We start from the raw sequence: 26,315 nt of genomic DNA, 5'->3' as shown, positions 1-26,315 counted from the left end.
GGGACCATTAACATGGTTAAAGCTAAACTGTTTATGCAGAAATGCTTGCGTTAGAATAAATAGCTCTACAAACGAATGGATTGGATCGAGTTGGAAAATAACGCTTAACGACCAATCATTTCGGATAACGTTTGCATCCACTGTATTACCGTGGCCCCTTCACGCAATTCTTCTGAATATCTAATATTTATGTATTTGCTCATGATCATGGTTTAAATGGATCGATTTTGTTGGAACTTATATAACTTGTACTTTTTTTTGACATGATGCTTCGTAAGGACGAACGACGTGATAAGTTTCAGTTATCTTTTTGACAATATAATTTCTTATGTTAAGTCCTTAAGTTTTATATTATGGGGTTGTTTGAGATTCCTTATTTTTGACTCTTTATGACTTATAACTTATTAAAAAGTTAAAAAGATGTTTGGGTTTGCTTAATATGTGAGAGGAAAAGTTTCATAAGTCACAAGGTTGTACCTTATGACTTTTTCATAAGTCATAAGGATTTAAAAATAAGGAATCCCGAACACTCCCTGTGTGTTTGCAGTATTTATTACAATATTTATTTGTGAAATATATATATATATATATATATATATATATATATATATATATATAGGGTTTGAATCAAATACAAATGAAATTAACGTGCTAAACGTGAGAATCAAGTAGAGTAATTATGTAATCATAGAGTAATTACGTAATTACTATATGAGGTAATTACATAATTACTTTACTTGTATATATAATTACTCTACTTGATTCTCGCGTTTAGCACGTTAATTTCATTTGTACGTTAACTTTCCCCTATATATATGTGTGTGTGTGTGTGTGTGTGTGTGTGTGTATTTTGTAGGTTTTTTCATGTTTCAATGATTTTACATTATATTTATTTGTGTATTTAAGTTACATACGTAATAAATATCATGTTGTCGTCCCCAAAAATATACTACAAATTATCTTGTTTAAGATTATATATGTTTGTTAGACAGTTTCTATATTTCCACCTGTGTCGTACACGGGTCAATAGCCTAGTTTTATAAATAAAGCTAGGAGCCCCATTGGTATATAGTTTACAGATAACTAACTTTTATCCCCCGTATTACGGGGGTTGTTTTACATTTTTCGTTTCTAATATTTATATATCTTTTTGGATTTTAATTTTTTTTTATTGTAAGGAAGTTAAATAATATGCATAAGGTTTGATAATTAAAGAGTTTCATAAATAAATGAGATGCTATAACCCGTTTAAAAGCTATCTGGGTTTGGTGCTACTCATTACCCGCTTATTTTTTTTACTATAAATTTGTTTATTAATTTTAAATAATATTATTTTAAGAAAAATCGGATATTAATTTTAGCATATCCCCATTTTATGGATTTTCATATCAAATATTTTGTGAAATTAAATTTTGATATAATGAGATGCTATAACCCGTTTAATGGCTATCTGGGTTTGGTGAGACTTATACCCGTGAATTCGGATCAAACGCATGAGAAACCCCCATTTACAAATAAAGCAATCTGGTGTCTTGAGAGGAGATGGGGAATAACCATAGAGCTTTTAAAGGTTTCGGTTATATATATTTAAGAGAAGATTTATTTTGAAGGATGCAATCCTTAAATTTAAAATTTTTTTTATGAATGACGGAAAATCATTAAACCCAAAAGCAAACTAGCATGACGCTAGAGAACAACCATCAAATGCGAGCAATCAAGCCAAAACAACATAAAACACTGCAAGAAATTGAAATTACTCCAATGTGTCTCTCTCAAGAGGAGTTTAGACTAGCTCAATGATTAAGGGTCCTACTAGGGACACCCACCACACCCACCCAGTACGCGTGTATAGGGCTATACGCGGCGTATTAGGGTACGATTTAACATCCTAGCCTGCAAAAGCTGGACTCAGTTGTCATATCGTACCCTAATATGCCTCATATAGCGGGGTCTAGGGGCAGAGCCCCTGGCTGGGGATGATTTTATTTTCATTAACAGTCCTTTAACAAAAATGCATCAGAAAATGAATTTCATGAAATTTCGCATGGAAGAATTTCGCTTCGCATGACTTTTTCGCTTCGCATCACTATACGCTATGTATTGGGTTTTTTATATTATTGGAGCTCGGCTCCCTCCCCACCCTTTCCATCTTTTCTCTTTTCTTTTTTCTTTTTTCTTTTTTACTTCACCCTCACCCTCACCATCTTCATTCAACCAACAACACAACAACACTTTTGGTATATGTAAATGTCATGGTTCAACCATTTTTTCCGGAGTCGAACGAGAAGGAGACGGGTTACGCCGGAGTCGGACGAGGAGGAGGCGGGGTACGCCAGAATCGGATTAGAAGGAGCCGGGGAACGCCACTAACGATCAGTCGGACTTGAACCAGGTTTCATTTTATCTTTATTTAGTATGAAGTAGGTAGTTGTACATGTTAGAATAGAGATTTTGTGGCTGGTTTAGTTTTGTTATGTGAGGTCAAGAGAGACGGTTTATACTTTATAGGAACTTTTGAAACTAAACTATATTTAATTGTGAAACATTTCGGTTTTTTCCGTTTTTCTCTTACTTGTAATCATTACCCGACCCGATTCGTATTCGGGTAAATAAACAATAAATTTCCGAATTTTAAATATATTTTATTTGTTAATTTATATTAACTATCAAGATGTGCAAAAATGACCCTTCAATAACTAAAATCTAATTGTGTATCCAATATCAAAAAGCAAGGACCCAAGTGTAAATATTGTTTAAAATTATAATAATAAAATAATCTCTTTCTTCTTCCTCTAACCCACGGCTGATGTATCCCCCCCCCCCCCCTCTCTTTCTTGTTCCTCATTTTTGGTGATAATAATCAAAATTGATCTTGCCAAATCAATAATTAACTTAATTACAATCCTGCCGATATGTTAATTATAGAAAACGAATCAAAATTCATAGCTAATCGCGTAATGTCAAACCCGTGGCCCAACCGACTCTAAATTGCTATATAAACTCAACGAAAACTTAATTCAACTCGCTCACACAATCCTTACAACACCACGATACTTAACCCTAAGTTAATTGCAGTAAACACAGCCGTGCAGGTCTCTTTTGAATCCAATTTGGGCCGTGACCTATAACATCGTCGTTCTCTCTGAAACCGTCATCGATTTCGGTAATCTTTATATGCATTATATTCGTTTTTAATCAATAACCAAAACCCCCAAATCAATATAAATAACAAACAAACAAATCAACGGATTGAATTCCAAGGGTTTAGAATTGAAATAGGGTTCTGGGTTGTGTCTGGTTATACACTTGCAGAAACTAAATAAAACACCAACTGAAACACCAGCCCGTTGCCTGGTGCATTTCATTTGAAGTTATTGAGCCGGCCCAGGGCACGGGTTCGACCCCCTGGACCCGGTTTTGTTTATTTTTTTATCTATTGTTTTTATTTTACTTTAAGGAAAATTGAAAATAAATAATCCCACCTTTTATGTATTGGCCGATAATAATCCCACCTTTAAAAAATCACTAGCAATGGTCCCACCTTTAACTATTTTTGTCTCACTGGTCCTCCGTTAAAAAATACTTAACGTCGTTATGTTTTTTCCCTAGTTTCAAACCGTTGTTTTAGGACTTTTGATCGGAAGAACGATACGAGTCAACCGATGTAAAACTTATCTCGAAATGGTGATTCAAACGACGAAACAATGTTTCAATTCGGGTGCTTGAATTTCCAATTAACAAAAATTAAGACATTTGAATCACCGTTTCGAAATAAGTTTTACATCAGTCGACTCATATCGTTCTTCCGATCAAAAGCCCTAAAACATCGGATTGAAACTAGGGAAAAAACATAACAACGTTAAATATTTTTTAACGGAGGACCAATGAGACAAAAATAGTTAAAAGTTGGGACCATTGCTTGTGATTTTTAAAGATAAGATTATTAAAGGCCAATACACAAAAGTTGGGATTATTTATTTCCAATTTTCCTTACTTTAATAATAATAATAATAATAAATAAATAAACATTATTTTAGTGAAACCGAACCCAAGAGGTATTATTTTGGCCATGGCTTCCGCTTCGTATTGTTCTTATCTATTAGTATGTATGCATTTATACACTTAAACATACATTTATACACTTAAACATACATATATACAATATTTTTTTATATACACTTACATACACATGAAATAAATATTATTTTATTTATTTATTCATTCATTTATATTTTTTCTTCCAAATCCATCTAGCTGAAAGAACCGAATAAATTCCCCCATGATATATATACATATGAATACTTTTTATATAATTAATATAAATGTTTCATTAAACTCATATATAATGTTATTAACACTTAATGCCGGTAAATTATTAGTAAAATTCGTTTACTTGAAAATTATAAATATTGATAAAATATATCGCTTATATTATTTACCAAATAATAATATTAACACTAATAATAATAATAATAATAATAATAATCTTAATAATAATCTTAATTATAATAATAATAAAATAACCTAAACCCTACAAGACGCCAAATTTATGTTAACAATTAAACTAGTAATATGTTAAACACAAACCACCATCGAATCTCAAATCATTATGTTTTATTAGATTTTCATCGTTTATTAATATTATTGTTATTAAATAGGCTATTCTGTTGACGTATCTCGAGGAGCGTGACAAAGTCTAAAATAACTCCTAATCACCGTTTCGTCTTCATTAACTTATTCGAAAAAGGTAAGTAATTCACATCCCCTTTTTTACCGTTTTACATTTTGGGGGCGTTATGCGTTAATCATTTTTTACTACAATTCCACTATTTGCGTTATATGATATTGCTCAATTAGTTATACGTGCAAATGTGACTGTGTGTTTATCTTATGTTTTGGTGGTTGGTATCTCATCCTCACCTCACCCTCATTAGTATGATTATACGCCGTCGGAGTATCTCGTTATCCATTGGATTCGAGTGAAAAGACAACTTTTATATTATCATTATATTATTGTAATGCTAGTTGTAGTATTTTCATATTATCGCAAGGAATTGTCATTTTTAATATTATATGTATTCAAAAACTGTGATTACTTGCTCAACTTTATGTTGACAAACTATGTATTTTCACGCATGGCACAGGTAGCTTTTCGGGATGAAGGAACAAGTTAGGAATAGTTGACCTTAGGTTGCATGATGAATTAAAGACTTATTTATTTCTTTTTATTTAATTGTAATGTTTATTTGTATGAGACAATGTTTGTGTTTTTGCATACTTGAATAATATGAAATGAATAATTTAGATATTGACACGTGTATTTACTTTAGTGTCTTTGGAGCTATGATACAATTATGTCGCACCCGGCATATTCCGTCGTAGGTTGGGGTGTGACAGATTGGTATCAAAGCCGAAAGCTATAAGATAGGTGGTTAGACGTAACGACCTAGTAGCATGCTTAGGGTCCCTATACGTGTTCCTATACGTTCACCCTACTTGTTTTAATTTTTGTACGTAGCTTAATTTATTTAAATTGTTTATCATATACAATTGTACACTAAAGCACACACTCATTCCAAGGCTATGCCCCAAAATCATTTTTCAAAATTTTAGGACGATTTTTAATCGGGAAATTCCTTACGAATTCCCACCTTTTACTTCCCCTCTCCTTGAGGATGATTCATGTAATGGATATGGAGTAACTGTAAAGGGGACACACATATACACTGATCCCTTGACACCAAGGCTTGCAAGCCTAAGGAAGTGCAATGCGCATACATCTCAATCAGCCATAAGACATGGTTGCCTTCCTGGAGGGTGAGGTGAGTGTGAAACTTATTAGGCCAAAGCATATCACACCAAACATTCACGAATCTAATACCCTCATTGTATCAATCGTGGTCATGTGACGATCACATCCTTAATTTATAATCGAATTCACGGTGATACGTGGCTAAACTCGGCTTTTCGTATTGTGTTTTAGTTGAATAGTTGGGTGAAGTACACAAATACAGGGTGGTTCCTGAAGTACTTCAACCATCTATCTCAACACCCCTCAAAACTCAATTTTCATCGATTTTGTGAAGTTGATACATGAATATTTCAACAACTTTTATTTGGTTTTTGATGTTTTCATTTCGTTGGAAGGAACCATGGTGGTTCATGAAATCCTAATCAACAAATGAAACCTTCATGTTTCAATTTTAAGTTATGTTATAACTATTTATTTATGTTTTTATTTTATTTATGTTTTTATTTTATTTATTATTCCCCATTACGTCAACACTCACGAAATCACGTCTCATAAATGACCTCATTCTCAACCTCAACCATAAACCCAACCTCAAATTGTTAAATAGAATTCACAAGTATCAATTTATACAAACTCATACATTTACAACATTTACCCAAGTCACATAAATTTTACACATTTAATCCTTGCAGTATGTCTTCCCGTCTCATCAACCGTACCCGCCATGCCGGCAACTCTGGCCGTCACATGTCATCTCGCATTACAAAGGGAATCGTGGAAGCCCTCCCAATGGTCATCTCTCAACTTCAAGCCGTGAATGCCGCTAATGTTCCCGCAAACCCTAATGTTTTCTCTATCAAGCAATTCACCAACACTAACACGACCGATTACTTTGGGACTGAGGGTGCTACAACCCTTCTTCAATGGTTCGAGCACATGGAGAGTGTGTTCCTCCACTGTTCATGCTCGGAAGACAAGAAGACCATGTACGCATCTAGTGTTTTTAAATTGAGTGCCCTTACTTGGTGGAATAGAAAGAAGAAAGACCTTGGGGCTGAGGTTACCATGGGATGACCTCAAGAAGCTCATGCTAGACAAGTTTTGCCCGAAATATGAACTCCGGAAGTTGGAAGAAGAATTATTGAAATTGAAGCAAGAGGGAGGTGATAATACTGCCTACAACAATCGGTTTCACGAATTGAGCGTCCTCATCTTGCACATGGTCACTCATTTGGAGCGTACCATTGATAAGTACATCACGGGTTTGCCGATGCAAATCCAAGATTTCGTCCTTAGTCGTGACCCGAAGGAACTTCATGATGCCATTACCCTAGCCGGTACCCTCACTGAAAACCACGTTAAGGTCGGGACCTTGACGCAAAAAAGTTCCAAGAAGCCCAATGATAAGCCCGCATCCAAGCCCGTTAAAGAGTCCAAGCCCACACCCTCAAAGCCCGAATCCTCAAAGCCCGAATCCTCCAAACACAACCACAACCACAACTCCTCTCATTACCGTAATAACAAACGAAAGCCCAATTCACAAGCCGTTATCAAGCAAAAGGATATAGACCACAATTGGTACCCAACAGCTTACGGTTTACCTACTGGCTGCCTCGCCATCCTTTTGTTTGACATCAATTTGTCTTCTCTGCCTCTTATTTTATTGCTAAAACGGCATGGCTGAAATGCAATAACGAAATAATAATTAAAATCCTAAGGCTTAAATCAAACAACAGAAATTACTATCTAAATTTCATTCCTTGAAGTTTTATCCATTCCCACCAACTGGTTTGTGCCTCTATGGTCATACTTGACTAACCAAAGTAATAGTTATAATAATAATAACACTGTAGGGTTTATACCAGAAGAGTGTTTACCTTTTTTCAAGACATCCAAATCTAATTGAGAATTAGAAATTCGTTAAATTAGAGAAAAGATCCAGCTACAAAGTTTAAATCTCATTATGCTGCATGGTTTTATACCAGAAAGACGAAGCCGACCACAGTGACGAAAGGCAAACACCGATCAATCCGACCGGCAGCACAGACGGTTCCCATCACCACTCCAATGACAGACGGCGGCCTCCCCAACCGGCAGAGAGACAGACAGAGGCGGCCGGTGAGATTGAAGATATATGAGAGAAAAGAGGCGATAATACGGTTGGAGGGTGAGTTAGAGAAACACGCGGCAGCGGGATAACCACACAATCCATGAACAGTGTTTTTACTGTGTAAAAATTTGATTTTTAATATATATATAACAAAAGTAATTATATATAAATAACAGCTAAATAATAAAAAAGAGTCACATATTTCTCATGGGCCGAGCTCAAAATTTAGTCATCAAGCATAAAAAAAGTTGTACTTGCTATCTCGTAAATTAAACAAGTCACATGGGCCGAGCTTAAAATTTAGGCATCAAGCATAAAAAAGGTTGTACTTAATATCTTCTAAATTAAACAAGTCAATGAGTTTGGGTTTCTCTTAGTGTTTTTTTCCAACTTCTAAATGTAATAGCTAGAAGATTATGATAATTGAAGGGGTATGTACCCGCCTTAACATCGAGCGGGGCGGGTCAACCCACAAGATATAGACAAGAGGCTTGAAATCAGGATGTCATGAAGACACAAAGCCAAAACCTATGCGCAAGCGCATGAAACATCTGCGCGTGGCGCATATCACATATGCACACAACACACACATTTAGTGTGAGAATAAAGAGAAGACCTTGCGCATCCCCGGGATAGGCGCATAAAGGCCGCGCGTAAGCGACACACAACAAATGAGACAATAGTCTAATCCAAATCAGGATAAGGACAACCATGATTGTACTCATCAGACAACCTTCCAGAAGGTATCTTTTAAGGAATAAAGAATGTGCTGATGTTGACAGCTGCCAATGAAGGGTGGACAACTCAGCAAAGCCCATGTGCCACCGCGTGATGGCACATGGGTCAGGTGAAATACCTTGGTCAGAGAATAATCAATGAAAAAGCACCAGGTGTCATAAGTACACGTGGCGCGAAGCAATAGGAGGAGGCCAAAAAGGCCCTAATTGGGTCTGAGCCCAATCATTGGAAACCCTAATACTATAAATACCACACCAACTCCACAGTTGGAGGCAGGCAAGAAAATATATTCTAAGTCCTTTACTCATTTTCAGATTCTGATTATCCTCTCCTACAATATCTGATTCTCACACCGGAGGGTTACCCCAAAGAGGACTCCTCTGTCCCTTTCTGAGGGGTAAGCTCATGGTACTGTTCGTTTTGTAGGTGGAAGAACTCGTATCTCGGAAAACCATCGGTGATATAGCACACTCGTACCCGAGGAACGTTGATCGTATACAAGTAAGTCGATACACGCTTCTTCATTGGCGCCGTCACCTGTTACAACGGCAACAAAACCACTATTTCATCAATTTTCTCTCTGAAAATCTTCACCATGGTTTCCGGTGTTCGAAACAACGATCAGGTTCTGGAGGGTAATGAGCTTGAGGATGTTAATGAGGGACATCAGGTTCTGAGGGCGCCGCGTGACACTGCGCGCACCACCAGTAACCATCCCTTCAACACAACACCTCATAGTCAAACTGAAACTCCCCCAGACGATCTCACGTTCCAAAATCTGACTGGTACAAAACAAAAAGGACCAATGGGCCTGGAAGTTGAAACCAATGACCCTAAAGAATGGCTCATAAACGAACAACGGCGTTTAATGGACAAATACAATGAGTTGGTAAAACACAAAAAGTTAGCCGATTTAACACAAAGGCTCGCATTTGATAAACAAACCATTCAGGGAACAACAAAAAAGACGTGCGCGCTGGAAGACGGTCATTCTGTTCACACCGAACAAGCTGATATTAGTGATGAGGAAGAGGTGCACAGCATGAAGAAGACGCGAGATACTCATGCTGGAGGTTCACAGCTTCGCGCACACATGCACATAGCACCTGGAGCCAAAGCTGATATGGATTTATACACACCATACAACCCACAAGCGAAAGGGCAAGTGGACGTAACCACACCATATAGGCCAGCCATCTTGGTAAAACATTCAAAATTCGCTGAGCGCATTGCGAAGGCTCCCATTCAACACAAAACCAAGATGCCAAGTGGTTTAGGCAAGTACGATGGTACAACAGATCCAGATGATTTCTTACAAGGTTTTTATAACACTGGAAACTTAGAAAGCTGGACGATGCCAACATGGTGTCACATGTTTGCTCGCTGCCTCACGGGTGCAGCGCGTGTCTGGTTCGAAAGCTTGCCGACAGGACAAATCGATGGGTTCGAAGAGCTATTGGAAAAGTTCCAGGCTCACTTTGTACAGCAGCGCAAACACACGCGCGACCCCGATGACATCATGCACTGCGTACGCAGGAATGATGAAACCATTGAAGACTACATAACTCGTTTCAATTAGGAATCTCTTGCAATTGGAGACATTACTGAACAACTCTTGCGCGTGGCCTTTATACAAGGTGCGCGCAGTGATCAACTCCGCAGAGCTCTCGTGAGCAGAGAGGGCATGCCAACCACTTGGGCTAAGCTTATGGAAGCATCGCGAGTCTTCGCGCGAAATGAAAAACAAATTGCCCAAGACAGAGCAAGAGATAAAGGGCATCAAACAGAAGCACCACGCAACAATGAAAGGAGGGGCAAACAAAACTCCGTATGGTCCAGGTTGCAACAAACCAATTATTCTCCTGCAGAAAAGCAAGCGCAACAAAGTTCACCCCAACCCCAAAAAGACATTCTTAATCGCGGAGAAGGTGACAAGAAGGAAGGCGGCAGAGAGCCTAACAGACCTCTACCAAGAATATGGACTCCCCTCACCAAATCGCCCTCGCAAGTGTTAAGCACAGAGAATGTCCAGTTTAAAAACCCCAGGCCATTACTCCATAAGGGACCACCGAACAGTGGCAAATATTGTGAGTTTCACAAATCCACAGGGCACAACACCGATGCATGCCATCATTTGAAGGATGCGATCGAAAAAGATGTGAAATCAGGCAAGTTGGCTTACCTGGTAAAAAATCCAAGACCAGAGAACGAACAACCAGACGGAGCCTCAGCCAGTAAAAAATTCAAAAGAATCTGTGTAGCTGAAGGAAAAAGGCAAGGGCAAGGATCGAGGAAGAGAAGCGCGCAAATCCAAGGGGATTGGCGCGAGCAACAAGTAATTTTTCCAAGAATCAGAGGAGGCCCGTCTATCAGCAGTCCTCTAGTCATCACTGCACACATCGCCCATTATGAGGTGTCAAGAGTCCTGGTGGACACGGTAGTGAGTCAGACATCATATATGAGCAATGTTTCAGGAAGTTGGATCCAGCAGACCAAGCAAGGCTCGAAGTTGTGAGTGCACCAATCTCGGGTGTCTCAAACGAAATTATTCACCCCCTAGGTCAGATTCAATTCGAACTAACTATGGGGGATGAGAAGCACAAGCGAGCTGAAATTGTCAACTTCCTGGTCTTGCCCACCACTTCATGCCATAGTATGATCTTGGGTAGAGGAACGATTGCCCAATTCAACGCCATACCGTCACCAGCGCATGGCGCATTGGGGTTCCCAACACCAACAGGAGTAACATTTGTGTACCGAGATCATTTATGCGCAGTAATAAGTATACCTCGAGAGGGGAGAATGAAGCTTCCAGTGGCAAACAACGCGCCAGAGGAATGGATTCTCAACCCAAAATTCCCAGAACAAACAATCACAATCGGAGCTATGATATCAGATGACACAAGAGTGAGAATGAAAAGATTGCTCACAACGTATATGTCAGTCTTCGCGTGGCAACATTCTGATATAACTGGGGTTCCGCGAGACCTGGCGCAGCACTCTCTCAACACATTCAAGTCCGTGGAGCCAATTGCTCAAAAGAAAAGAGTCATGGGAGACGAGAAGACAGAGGCCATGAATGAGCAAGTAGAAGATCTACTGCGCGCGAATATCATTCGCCCAATACGATATCAAACATGGGTAGCCAATCCTGTGATGGTAAAGAAGTGCAATGGGTCATGGAGAATGTGCATTGATTTCAAGGACCTCAACAAGGCGTGTCCAAAAGGTTGTTACCCCCTCCCAAACATTGACATGAAGGTGGACTCTGTGGTGCCATTTAAGCTCAAATGTTCCTGGATGCCTATAAGGGATATCACCAAATTCAAATGGCACCACAGGATAAAGACAAGACTGCTTTCAAAACTGACAAGGGTGTTTTCTGTTACACAAAAATGCCCTTTGGTTTGAAGAATGCAGGAGCCACTTACCAAAGACTCATGGATGCAATTTTCAACGAGCAGATTGGAAAAAAACTTAGAAGTCTACGTGGATGATTTGGTGATTAAAAGCAGGGAGGAAAAACAAATGCTCAAAGACATCGAAGAAACCCTTCGGCGCCTAAAGGAAGTAAACATGAAGCTCAACCCGAGCAAATGCACATTCGGCGTGGAAGAAGGGAAATTTCTCGGCGTAATGGTCACCAAGGATGGTTTCAAGGTGAACCCAGAGAAGGTGGAGGCTATCCTCGGCATGCCCTCACCATCCACCATGAAGGAAGTTCAAAAGTTGAATGGTAAATTGGTATCAATTAACAGGTTCCTAGCAAACCATGCAAGCAAATCTACCCCATTCATTAACACATTGAGAAATTGCTTAAAGAAAAGCCAATTCAAGTGGACGCCTGAGGCCGAGCAAGCTTTCAGTGAGATAAAAGAATGTCTGATAAATCTGTCTGCGCTCACAGCTCCACTACCTGGTGAAACTTTAACGTTGTACCTGTCAGTATGAGAGCACGCCATTGGCGCAGTATTATTGGTGGATCGCAAGGGAATCCAAACACCAATTTATTATGTAAGTCGGGTGCTGACAGATCCTGAGACGCGCTACACCATCATAGAAAAGTTAGTTTTATCACTAACGCATGCGTCGCGCAAGCTTCACAGATATTTCAATGGTCATCCTATTGAAGTCCTGACTGATTACAACATCCAGCAAGTCTTGCGACGTCCTGCGCTCTCAGGAAGGCTGACAAAATGGGCGCTGGAATTAGGGGAGCACACGATCACCTATAAGCCTCGTCCAGCAATCAAGGGACAAGTCTTAGCTGATTTCATCGCAGAAATCCCTGAAGGAAAAGTCGAAGAGGCTCAGCGCGAAGTAGACCCTCCGCAAGCCAATAATGAAGAAAACGTTTGGAGATTATTCACTGATGGAGCTTCAAACAACGAAGGGTCCGGCGCAGGCCTCAAACTGGTGGATCCAGAAAATCATGAGTATACTTACGCAATCAGGTTGGATTTCAAGAGCACCAACAATGAAGCTGAGTATGAAGCCCTGCTGGCTGGTTTGCGCATCGCGCACAAGTTCGGAGTTAAAAAGCTAGAGGCTCATGTAGATTCATACCTGGTAGCAGCACAAGTCAATGGCCTTTATGATGCCAAGGAGAACACCATGCCTCTGTATCTAAAGCAGGCGAAGAAACTCACCGAACAATTTGACTTTTCCAGAATCATACACATTCCGCGCAGTGAAAATAAGTATGCCGACGCGCTAAGCAAGATGGCATCAACCAGCTTCGATCATTTTGGCAAAGATGTCAGGGTAGAAGTAATGAGCAACCCGTCAGTGGGAGCGAAGTCTGTTCTTGTAAATCATACAACACCTTCATCATGGATAACTCCAATAATGGAATTCTTGAAGGAGGGAAAGGTACCAGACGATCGCGCACAGGCGAGGAAGATAAGACACAAGTCGCAGAACTACGAAATGCTCGATGGTACGTTATATCGACGCTCTTATCTTGGACCACTCATGAAATGCCTAGACGCTGAGGAAGCAAGCTATGTGATCAGATAGATACACGAAGGAATCTGTGGAATACATGCTGGCCCGCGCATGGTGATCGCCAAGGCAATGAACGCAGGTTACTATTGGCCAGGCATGTACTTGGACGCATTAAAAGAGATCCAAAAATGCAAAGTGTGTCAGAGCTATGCGCCAAATACCATGCGGCCAAAGAACAACTTGATTCCGGTGACCTCTGCATGGCCTTTCCACAAGTGGGCAATCGATATTGTGGGTCCCTTACCACAAGCGCCAGGGCTAGTAAAGTTTTTGGTAGTGGCAGTAGACTATTTCACAAAATGGGTTGAAGCCAAGCCACTGGCAAAAATCACAGCAGAGGCAATGAAGCAATTTATATGGAGTCACATCGTATGCCGTTTTGGCCTACCCATGGAAATCGTGAGCGACAATGCCAAACAATTCACTGACAGAAAGATATCCAGTTGGTTCAAGGAATTGCACATCAATCAGGTCTTCACTTCAGTATACCACCCTCAAGGGAATGGCCAAGTGGAACGCGCGAACCAAAGCTTGCTGAATGGGCTGAAGAAAAGGTTGGAGGGAGAGTCCCATGCATGGATCGAGGAGTTACCTAATGTCCTGTGGGCGCACAGGACATTAAGCAAAACCAGCAATGGCGAGTCCCCGTTCAGCCTAACCTATGGAACGGAGGCTATGATTCCAGCAGAGATTGGATGCCCATCCTATAGAGTGCTCATGATGAGTAAGACGGATAACGAGCAAGAAAGGAGGTTGGATCTCAATTTACTTGAGGGACGCAGAGAGGCGGCTATCATCAGTGAAGCCAAATACAAGAAAAAGCTAGAAAAATACTACAATCAGCGCGTGAAAGAATGCCACTTCAAGAAGAATGATTTTGTCCTTCGGAACAATGAAGCTAGTCGCGCAATACCCCGGGAAAAGATGTCTCCCAACTGGGAGGGACCTTATCAAGTCTCGGAAGAATTGGGAAAAGGCGCATACGCTTTAAAAGATTTAAATGGAAAGAAGATCCCGCGCACATGGAACGCAGCACAACTTAGAAAATGTTTCATGTAAAAGTTGTCAAGTTTGTAATCAATGCTTTTTAAGCCATTATGAATAATGATACGCTCTATGCGTTCTATTACCTTTTGCATACATGTTTCACACTTCCCTTTATTAATTTTGAGCAATATGACAACATTGTATTGACATCAAACTAAAAATAAAACGAAGTAAAACATACATGCGCGAGTTTCAAGCTCAGACGCGTTAACGAGTTTTAACTCTAAATCGTCAGGGCCTTAGCCCAATAATATGAGCCTTAGCTCAAATTACTCATAGCATCCATCTGGACGTATTGCGCAGCTGGACCATAAAAATACCTAAGCACAACTAAGGCAAAGCACATGCCAAAGCATAGTTGTTAAGGTCTCAGGTCGGGGCCGCGCATAGGATTATAATGGATATAGGCAGAGTAACACATACTGACACGTAAAGGCTAAAAAACTCATTCATAATTCCCTATAATAAATGCACGATAACGTCGCGCAAAAGAGGAATAATGAAATGCCAAGGCACGTGTCAGCATATTCAGAATATCGCAAAATAACTTGAAATATGACAACTGTTAAGGATTAAGTAAAAATAATTTCCTTACAACCTTGTTCAAGTTTCAATGTGTAAGCATACCTTATATTCAACAAGCACACACATGCAATATAAAGAGATGAATTGGGAATGCGCAAGATGCGAATAAGGGAAAAACAAAATTTCATTCCGAAACATAGAAGTTTACAAATTTACAAATGATGAGGTAAAAACTACAAACACAAAAAAAAAAACAAGAAGGGCTTTTCAAGTCTCTATGTTAATATCAGCCTCTTCATCTATCTCATCATTATTTCCTCCCTCAGCATCTGGCGCAACCCGCTCCTCGTCATCTCCAAACTTACCATAATCAAGCTGTTTGTCTTGAATATAGTCGTCTTCTGTCATGATAGCGTCAGGAGTAGGTCCTTTGGCCACGCCAAAGCCGCTGGCAAAGGTAGCGTTGCCCGCGCCATCATCATTGCCACCAGTCCCTTCACATTTATCAAGTAATTTCTTTAAAGCGCCAAGATTGGGCTGGTCAGCAAGCGCGGCTATCTGCAAGTCACATGGAACAGTATAAGTACAAAAGATTATGAAAATAAGTCAAGTAAACTCATTAAGGTTAAAATGCCTGCTCAAGGATGGGAATTGGAGTATTCAAGTACTTCTCCCCCACCTCAGCCATGTCAGCGCAGACAGCGTCGAGCTGATAAGGGTAGTCGGATGGATTCTTCTTTAGCATGCCATATTCATAACCATCCTTAAACCCCTCAGCCCGACCCACCAAGCGCGACGCCGCATTACAGTCCATCACAAGGGTCTGAAACTCGTCTGAGTATTTCATGGCCTAAGCGCAACGAGTCACACCCTGTGAAATCAGCCATTGACGGTCCTGCGCGAGGGAAGAAACAGACGTCTCAAGAGCAGGGATTTGAGAGTTTAACAACTTAACAGTAAGGCTTCATTCTTTTCCGCTCGCGCAGCATCGAGCTCTTTCTTCAGGCGCGCAACCTCACTCTCCAATAAAGATTTTTCAGTATTAACCTGCGCAATAATTTGGTCATGCGCCTCCACTGCCAACTCCAGGTCACACGCTCGACGCGCGTACTTGGCCGCATCTGCCTCTGCCACTTGCAGTTTCTCCCGTGCAGCTTGCAGCTCAAGCCCGCGCTTCATAAAAGCAGCGTTGGAACTTGCCCGGTTCTCGCTAAGTTCTGCTTGGAGTTTCTCAGCTTTCTCTCGGGCATCAGAAAGATTCCAAGCAGAAATCTTAGCCTCTTGCTTGGCCTCCGCAAGGGCATCACGTACCTTTATATAATCATTGCGAAGCTCTTGGGAGGCAGCAAAAAACGCAGACCCAGCAAAAAGGTGGTCATTAAGCAAATCCACGCGAGCGCGGTCCTCTTGAAACCTCCTTTCAGCTGGAGGAACAGAGTGAGCCCAAAAGTCTTCACATACGCCCAAGGATTGGAATGAGCTCTCTTCAGTGATACTCCAGCTCGGGCGGTATATGTGATCGGCTCCCTACAAACACAAAGCAACGCAAAGAAACGTTTTAGTTATCTAAACACTAACTTGGAAGTCTGCACAGCGGAGCAAAATAAACTTATACCTGAGGAGAACCGGCAGAAAGATTAGCGCCAGCTGATGAGCTCCTGCCTGCCCCATGAGAAAAAGGCTGCGCCACGAAATCTCGTGGCGCTATAGGGCTTACTCGGCCACCATCAGAATTTTCAAAATTAACCTCCTCATCATCCTCTATAACAGGTCTCTTCTCCTGCGACTTGGAAGAATCAAAAATAGTCTCACGAGGAGGGCTGCGCGCAGGAGGAGGTGAGGGAGGTCTTGACGCTGTTAGAGCAGCGCGAAAAATAGTCTCCTGCTCCTTAGTGATCCCAATGAGGGGAGATTCAGTACTTGTTGGAGCAGGAGCAGAACTAACGGCGCCAGCGCTAGCAGTGCCACCAACAGCTTGTGTGCCAGCTATAATTCCTATGAAAAAACCAACAAGGAGAAATGATTCATCACTTGAACCAAAGGAAAAAATCAGACAATCAAAGCGCAATAAATACCTTGGCGCACCGCAGTCCGCGAATTAAGCATCGCCATGAAGTCCATTTTCCCCCTTTTTGAGGGCAAAACAGAGGACTTCAAAACAACCTTCGGCATAGCCTTGGCACCTTGCTGCGCCTGAGGTTGAGCCACCAACGTTGCCGGCTCTACAAACATTTGAGTGAATAAAGCTTCATTAATAACTCTATCGGAATCACGCTCATAAAACCACAAAATATAAACAAAGTATACCTGTTGGAGAAGACGAAACAACAGGCGCAGCACCGCTTCCCTTGTCCGCCGCGCGCAGAGATGAGGTGGCAGCACCATACCTCGTGTGGACTGGAGGAGTACCCACACCTTGAGGCAAAGAAGACGAGGAAAACTTGGAAGTAAAACCCTTGGTTTTCTCAAGTCCCTTCACTTGAGTAGGAGGAAGATTCTGGGCAACAGAGGCATCATCTTTTTTCTGTTTTTTACTGGCCCCTGCGCCAGTTTTGCCTTTAGCCTTGCGCTTGAGTTTTTGCGCTTCAGCTTCTGCCTCCTCCCTTCCCTCTTCCACAGGCTCCAACTCATAATTAGCGAGCGCATCTACAATACGCGCAACAGAAATGTTAAAACCAAATTTGGTATTCTAAGGGCCTAAACACAAATACAAGGGCTTACCAGGCGCATCGCTGTCAAAGCAAAATTCTAAGTCGACAGGGATGAACATATCATCGAAGCGATCAGGGAAAGCAACTTCCCCAGCGTTCAGGGCGACAGAGCCACCTTCTGTATGCTCGTCATAGACGGCGTGGATGTATTCCTTGCTTTCTGCATAAAACAAGACAAGTGATATCAGCAAAACGAATTATACTCGCGCAAAATTAATGCAATGAACAAACAACCCACCTGAGCCATCAACATGGATGACAGGCTCAGTCTCGCTGTCAGTCCACCTCTTGCTCATACCAACCCCCACCAACGCATCCTCGCAAATATTCTTGGCGGGGGATGGTTCAGCAGTTAATTTTTTAACCCACGCGCCAGATGGATTCTTAAGAACGTCATCATCCGCGGGCGCGGAAGTAATCGCGCGCATGGTCATACGAATGGGAATAACACCAGCCTTGATATAAAAGAATTTTTCAGCCCAGTCATGAAGGCTTTTGAAGGTAACAGTGCAGCACTTAACCTTCTAACTGCGCGGTGTGAATGAGAACCAAGAATCTTGGATTTTCGGCCTATAAAAATATTGAAAGCGCCGAGGGGTGGGCTCCTCGCGCTGAGCTTTGCACAAGAACTCAAAATGAGTCATGCGCACTAATCCACAGGAATGGACTTGAGATATATGAATCCCGTAAAATTGGAGGAGCGCACCTATAAACCTCGTCATCGGAAGACGAAGATTACAGTGGGTGAATATAAAGAGATATAGCCGGCGGGAGGATCCGCCGCCGTTTGCCCGGTCGCCGGGAGCAGACAACCATACTCAGGGAGAAAACCCTGAGAGGCGACGAGATTATCAAAATCAGGTTGTTTCAACTTGCAGGGAATCTCATCCCATCTCTTCACCGCCTTGTTCTTCCCTCCCTCCTCCGACAAGGCCTCGGCAACCCGAGTACCCTTGCCGGTTTTCTTCAAAGTAGACATAACCACTGATTTTACACGGCCTTTACTAGGGGAAATTGTGGTGTCTGGGTTATCATACATACAATTGCGAATCGAACAATATGGTTACTTTAAGCACGGAATTCAGGGACAAAGACGAAAGCTCTTAATCGGAATGTAAATGATAGGCAAAAGCTCTGAAAATGACAGTGGAGATGAAGAAAAAACCGTTCAAAAGGTTTGGTTTTATAGGCCCAGGAGAGAGAGAGAAACAAGTAATAATCAGATCTACGCTCACGCACCCCCACTCGCAGGCGTAGGTCAACATAAGCGGGACACGTGTTCCTGACACTGTATGAGAAGACGTGAAAAGCCACTGTAGCACCTCGAGCACACGAAAGGTCTGACACATAACGTCTCCATCTCTGATGCATGTCAACACCAACCAACCACGTGCATTGACGATTCGTTTTAACCAAAAGGATGGAATTTCGCGCAACGCGCGTGCAAGAAAAGAAAAAGAAAAAATAAGCCCTATTGAAAAAGCAAACTATTAAGTCTAATATCTATCTTACTTCGCTCGCGCGAGACAAGACACACATTAGACTGGGGGGCTTGAAGGGGTATGTACCCGCCTTAACATCGAGCGGGGCGGGTCAACCCACAAGATATAGACAAGAGGCTTGAAATCAGGATGTCATGAAGACACAAAGCCAAAACCTATGCGCAAGCGCATGAAACTTCTGCGCGTGGCGCATATCACATATGCACACAACACACACATTTAGTGTGAGAATAAAGAGAAGACCTTGCGCATCCCCGGGATAGGCGCATAAAGGCCGCGCGTAAGCGACACACAACAAATGAGACAATAGTCTAATCCAAATCAGGATAAGGACAACCATGATTGTACTCATCAGACAACCTTCCAGAAGGTATCTTTTAAGGAATAAAGATTGTGCTGATGTTGACAGCTGCCAATGAAGGGTGGACAACTCAGCAAAGCCCATGTGCCACCGCGTGATGGCACATGGGTCAGGTGAAATACCTTGGTCAGAGAATAATCAATGAAAAAGCACCAGGTGTCATAAGTACACGTGGCGCGAAGCAATAGGAGGAGGCCAAAAAGGCCCTAATTGGGTCTGAGCCCAATCATTGGAAACCCTAATACTATAAATACCACACCACCTCCACAGTTGGAGGCAGGCAAGAAAATATATTCTAAGTCCTTTACTCATTTTCAGATTCTGATTATCCTCTCCTACAATATCTGATTCTCACACCGGAGGGTTACCCCAAAGAGGACCCCTCTGTCCCTTTCTGAGGGGTAAGCTCACGGTACTGTTCGTTTTGTAGGTGGAAGAACTCGTATCTCGGAAAACCATCGGTGATATAGCACACTCGTACCCGAGGAACGTTGATCGTATACAAGTAAGTCGATACACGCTTCTTCAATAATCTCACCAAAAGGGTAATATATATAGTTTTACATTTTTGTCCATGTATACAAGACACCATTTTGTTATTCAATACTTCCGATTTGATATGCTTGCATTTCATTTAATTATAGTTATAATTACTCTGTTTTATTTAGCAAATGTTGTAACATCATTGCATTACCTGTTATTGTAAAAATAAATAAATAAATATATACATATATATATATATATAGGGATGGGTTCTGGTGAAAACTTCTCTTAAAGAGAAAACTTAAAAACTCTTAAAAACATCTAAAAAACTATTTTTAACTTTTTTTAAAAAAATTTTATATGTTGTTATTGGTTAAAAAAAAAACTTGTCGGTAACCTCGTCGGTATAGTGCGCATGTGTAATAGTGTGCATTGCATATATGCAAAAGCGTTTGTATTGCATAGAATACAACACTATTGCACATATTTGATACACACTATTGTATATATGCAATATAAGACTAATACACATATCGAATACACATTATTACGTATATGTAATACAACATTAGCGCACATGTGTACCACATCGACTTTTATTTTATTATTAGTTTTTTTCCATATAATACAACACTACTACACATATACAATACACAAATATTGAATATATGCAATAAAACACTATTAAACTCAAATATACATAGTAATACACATGTGTAATACAACGGTATCGCAGAGTAATACGTATGTGCATTACAGCGGTTTTTTTTGTATTTTTTTTTATTTTGTATTTTTTTTATATTTTTCGAGTGAAATATAAGAAAATATAAGAATAATGGTTAAAACAGAATTTTGAAAATATTTTTTTATTTTTAATTAAAAATAATTCTTTAGGAGTTTTTAAGTTTTCTCTCTAAATGTGAGTTTTCTCTTGATCCTCTCCATATATATATATATATATATATATATATATATATATAGCCATTATTATCATTTATATAATAATATATCAAAATTAATTGAATCATGCCTTATTAATAATTAGCTAGGTAATTATTGATGGGTCATATTACCCTTTCTAGCTAATCAAGGGTTTCCCCTTGGATGTATATAAATGCATGGAAGAGATAATTAACATCACAAGAAAAACCTAACCCTCAAATTAAATAATTTGTGACCCCTGTATGTAACATCCTGTTTAGCGGATAAAAATAAAATGTTTGAAACTTGTATTCAAATATTATTAGAGGAGTAAGAAACATGTAAAATAACTCATTATGATATGAGGTGTTTAAACGAGCGTTCGATGTAATCGAATATCGTTTAAAATAAAATATAATGTGAATATAATAAAGTTATTATTAATAAATAGAAAATAAAAAGACAGAAGAAAAATAAAAGTGTTATGTAGTGTGGTTTTTTTAATAATAATAAAATAATAATAATAAAGAAAATAGGAAGATACGATTGTAGAAAATCTTAACGAGTAATTCTTTGAATTGGATATCATGGATATTTATAATATGTATAGTATAATATTAAAATAGAAATCTACATAAAGAAGGAATCCAAGAGATAAGTCACTAATAGATGCACTATAAATACATGTCTCATATTCTCATGAAGACTTGAAAATATATAGAAAGTATTTTCATACAAAAGAAATATGTGAGTAGTTGATAAAAAGAAAAGGAAGGGTGAATCCAGAGTTATACGAATAGGTTCCCTGGTGTATTTTGAAGACAGCTTGCCATAATAATTAACAAATTATAGTCTACACTTGAGTTGCTAACACTATAAGCTAAGTACACATAATCATGTTATTTATAGTGTTTTATATGTGCTTATTTAGTACTCAAATATATGATTATTTGGAAAATGATTTATGAGATTATGGTTCTAAGTATACGAATTGATGGCTTAAAAAGAGGCTATAGTTTTTAAATAAATATGGTGGTGAGCACCCAATAAAAATATTTTGGTTACAAATCCTAAGAGTTTTAGTAATTAAAACTACAAAATTTTGATATTATATATAAAAAGATTTCAGGAGTTGAAATCTCAAGGAGTTCGGGTGTTGAACTCCAAATAAAGGTGAGAGTTAATAACCCTCATGGGTTAAAAATGAGCTCATAAGGAATTCGGATGTTGAATTCCCAAAGAATAATGAGAAGTAAAAATAAGGATTTCTGTTGTTGAAATCCTATGAAATTTGGGTGTTAAATTCCATATGAAAATAAAACATATTTTTATAAAATGGTGTACTTAGCTAAAGCTAATAAAAATGTGTTTTTTAAAATATTTTCAGGAAAGGTATCCCTAGAAGGTTGAAGCTTTGTGGACGTGGCTGGACTGACAAGAAAACATACTCTCGTGCTTAATAGTTTGTATAATAAAGTTTGTTGTTAAACATATATATTTTCTTGTAAAATAAATATTTTAATAAAATAAGACGTCACCTTGAGTGACAATTTTGGATGTAAACCGGGACCTACTCTTATAAGTATTTTGTAAAAGTATTTAAAAAAATTAGAGTGTTTCACTATATCTCTACATAATTCGGTTTCCTCAAGAATCTTAATCCCCATCACTAATATACAATCTAAAGTGGAACTCAACCAAGCACGACTATCTTATCGTCTGGAGCATTCTTATCAGCCGTGGCTTCTCCCTCTGTTATAACAGATATGTCTTAGTTATAGGTTTATCATAATACTGTAACGCCCGTAAATTTCGTTAATCGGCTCGATCGTTTATAAATGTTGGTCAAAAAGCCGGGGTTTCATCTTTCTAATTTAGAGCCTTGTAATATGTTTTAAAAGTCCGTTTGTCCATCCTTTTTCCCAAAACATCCCCTCTTACAACTTAAAGTATTATATTAGTATGTAGCACCCGACATTTTCGTTTATCGGCATGCACGTTGTAGAGTTTGTATATTTATCGGGTTTGAACCGGCTTACTTCGGGGACCTCTTTGACATACTCGTAAGTTGAATTAATTGACTTTCCATCCAAGTTGCTACACACTTCATGCTGGAGGGACTAGAGTGTAATTTATTTTATATCATAATATTAAAAAAAAAAGAAAAACCCTAACCCTAACTCTATTCCCAGCAGCCGATCGGCCTCAAGACCCCCCCCCTGCTCGTTTTCTTCTGCCCAGCCAAGTTTCAGCCGTGAAAATTTCAATTCAAGGTCGGTTTTATGATTCCCCATGTCTTTTACACCTTAATTGATCATATTAACATGCTTATTGGTCATTAAGGTTGAGTTTTAATGATAACAGTTTGCTGACAGATTCGTATACATTTATTGTAGGGTCTGTAACGCGATGATAATACATTGTTTTTGATCGATTCTTGATTCCATGATGTTCTACTTTGAGTCTAGTTTCCAGAAAGGTATAATACGTAATTTTTGGACGAGATTTGAATGGTTTTTATGAATTTATAAAAACGAGTGTCAAAGCTGATGCGGGATGACGGATTCTGGTCTGTCTTCCCGACGTCATAACCTTTTTTCTACAGGTCCAAATGGGTTGGTTTTACTTCTGGAAGTTAGTATTTTGAGTTAGGAACCAAACCCAATTGGAATCGTTTAATTTGGTTCGGTAATGAATTTTATAAAAATAAAACCATTTTGTTGCGCACTGAAATAGCTGCACGTAACTTGCTGTGTTGGAGGAAATTTTATAATTTTCGTGTCCAATAGAAAAATATAATAAAAATATTTTTATAAACCTAAGACATTTATTAAAGTCTGGTAAAAATTTAATAATTTATTTCAAAAGTTATCCAATGTAATTAAATGCATCTTCGCATACTAAAATCTACACGTTTTACTCGTTTTTAATCGATAAGTTCGTTTTAGGCTTAACCGGTTTGGTTAGTTGAAAGGTTTTAGGGGCTCAGGTAAAGTAATTGGGTATGGGTTGGGCTTTGGGCCAAGTTTTTGGGCCTTAGGCCAACGTGTTGGGGCTTGGGCCAAGTGTTGGGCCTTGGGCCAACGTGTGGGGCCTTGGGCCAAAGTGTTGGGCTTGAACGGCCCATTAGGCAAGAGTGTTCTTACGGTCTAGTTTAGTAACGCGTTGTGTACTATTTACAGGCCCTTACTTGTGAGTGTGCACTTAGGGATTTCCTAGCTCGTTGCAGGTGTTCGATCGATTCCAGGTGAGTTCATAATGCCCTTTTTACTCTTTTCAAGTTTTTGGCTAGCATGTACACCGTAATACAATTTTACACGATTTTACTCGTTACAACTATTTGGATGGTATTACATAGCCTTATTCATATTTGTGCATTTATGAAACTATTTGTGAACTATATTTTATGGCTTAGGATATTGTAGACTCGTTTATGGTCTTATATTCATTAAGGTTATATACCTGAATATGGTCTAGACTCGATGATGTTAATAGGCTTGGTAGTAATTGAATACGAGTAGACCTATTTACTTAGTTCATGTATTGGACTGATTAATATATATTACCTTACGGCCCATAGGCTTATTTGTAATTTGGAATGTCTTGGGATGATATATATATATATATATATATATATATATATATGTATGAATGTATGGAGGTATGTATGTATGTATGAGTATGTGTTACCTTATAGCCTACGGTTGTGTGATGATATTTAGTTCCTCGTGACTAAGAATGATGTGAGTAGGCTTATTGATGTGTGTGTGCATGGTAATCACGGCCGGGTCAAATATATTACTCGGGTTTTTAAATCCCGTGGTGGAGAGGCCCGTGTGGCGTGATCATCATTTTGGCGGGTCAAATATATTACTCGGGTTTTAAAATTACTTATGGTCTAGGCTCGAGATTGCTATTAGGCCTAGTATTAATTCCTAGTATTAAACGATTTTTCCTGATGAAACGTTTAAACTATTTTATATAGGCTTGCTAGTATATAGTTGGCCTTGGAATGTTATAGTATGTGTGTGTGTGTGTGTGTGAATTATTGTTTGGCCTATATTTGGCGATGTTGTAGTCGTTTCGACTACTGATGTTGTATATGCCTACTTTGTGTTTGCATACGGATGGATGGTGATCTTGGCCGGGCCAAACTATACGACTCAGGTTCTTAAATCCTGTGACGGGCCCTGAAAAGCCCGTGAGGGGAAAGGCTCGTGTGGCATGATCATCATCGGATGTTACGTGTTTGGGTTGTACGTGTGCTCGACCCTGATGTTATTACTTGGATGAGATGTTACGTGTTTGGGTTGTACGTGTGCTCGACCCTGATGTTATTATTTGGACGGTTTTATAGGGATATAAATATATAGATGTATATAGATGTCTAAGTACGAATACTTAGTGTTGATGATGGCCTAACTGTTCGTATCTCGTATTATATTTTAAACTCTTGGAATGTTTTATAATCCCGTTTTTATATTTAAACTCTTGGAATGTTTTATAATCCCGTTTTTATATTTAAACTCTTGGAATGTTTTATAATCCCGCTTTTATACTTAAACTCTTGGAAACTCTTGGAATGTTTTATAATCCCATTTTTATATTTAAACTCTTGGAATGTTTTATAATCCCGTTTTTAGATTTAAACTCTTGGAATGTTTTATAATCCCATTTTACATTTAAACCCTTGGAATGATTTATTTAAATGTCTATTATTAAAACTTGAACTCACTCAGCTCAAGCTGACTTTGTGTGTATGTTAGATTGATTTTCAGGTTAAGGATTGGAGGTTACCGCTTGGACGTGCTGGGGACTACTCGGAAGGTTGAAGGCATTTCTAGTCGAGGATTTCCAATAAAATGAATATTATATTTATATTTGATTTTTGGACACTTGTACCCATGTTTGGGATTTTCTTTAAATAATTACACCTTTTCCGCTGTTATTTACTCTGAACTTGTTCTAAATAAAAACGAATCGTTTGTTTTTTTTTAATTTTTGTGAAATTGTGGATATGATTACCAACTGTAGGATTCCTGGGATTCGGGGTCTTACAAATACTCGTATTTTTCGTTACCAACGTAAAGAACTGATCAACAGCCATTGTCTTTAAAGTTATAAGAAAATAATATTGTATATAATTTCAAAGATGAAA

General features: G+C 39.2%; 1 pseudogene across 1 annotated transcript in view; it reads left to right on the top strand.

The window, feature by feature from the left end:
* LOC143637381 (caffeic acid 3-O-methyltransferase-like) overlaps positions 1–26,315 on the top strand; it is a 30,644-nt pseudogene that overhangs the window by 2,235 nt on the left and 2,094 nt on the right. The gene's annotated exons all lie outside the window — the stretch shown is intronic.

This window comes from Bidens hawaiensis, unplaced genomic scaffold, assembly GCF_021521415.1.
Source record: "Bidens hawaiensis isolate Kalapana, Puna unplaced genomic scaffold, B.hawaiensis_p1.1 tig00008259_1, whole genome shotgun sequence".
In the NCBI taxonomy this organism is placed as follows: Eukaryota; Viridiplantae; Streptophyta; class Magnoliopsida; order Asterales; family Asteraceae; genus Bidens; species Bidens hawaiensis.
The sequence above is the reverse complement of the archived record's forward strand: the minus strand, read 5'-3'. Positions and strand labels throughout refer to the sequence as shown.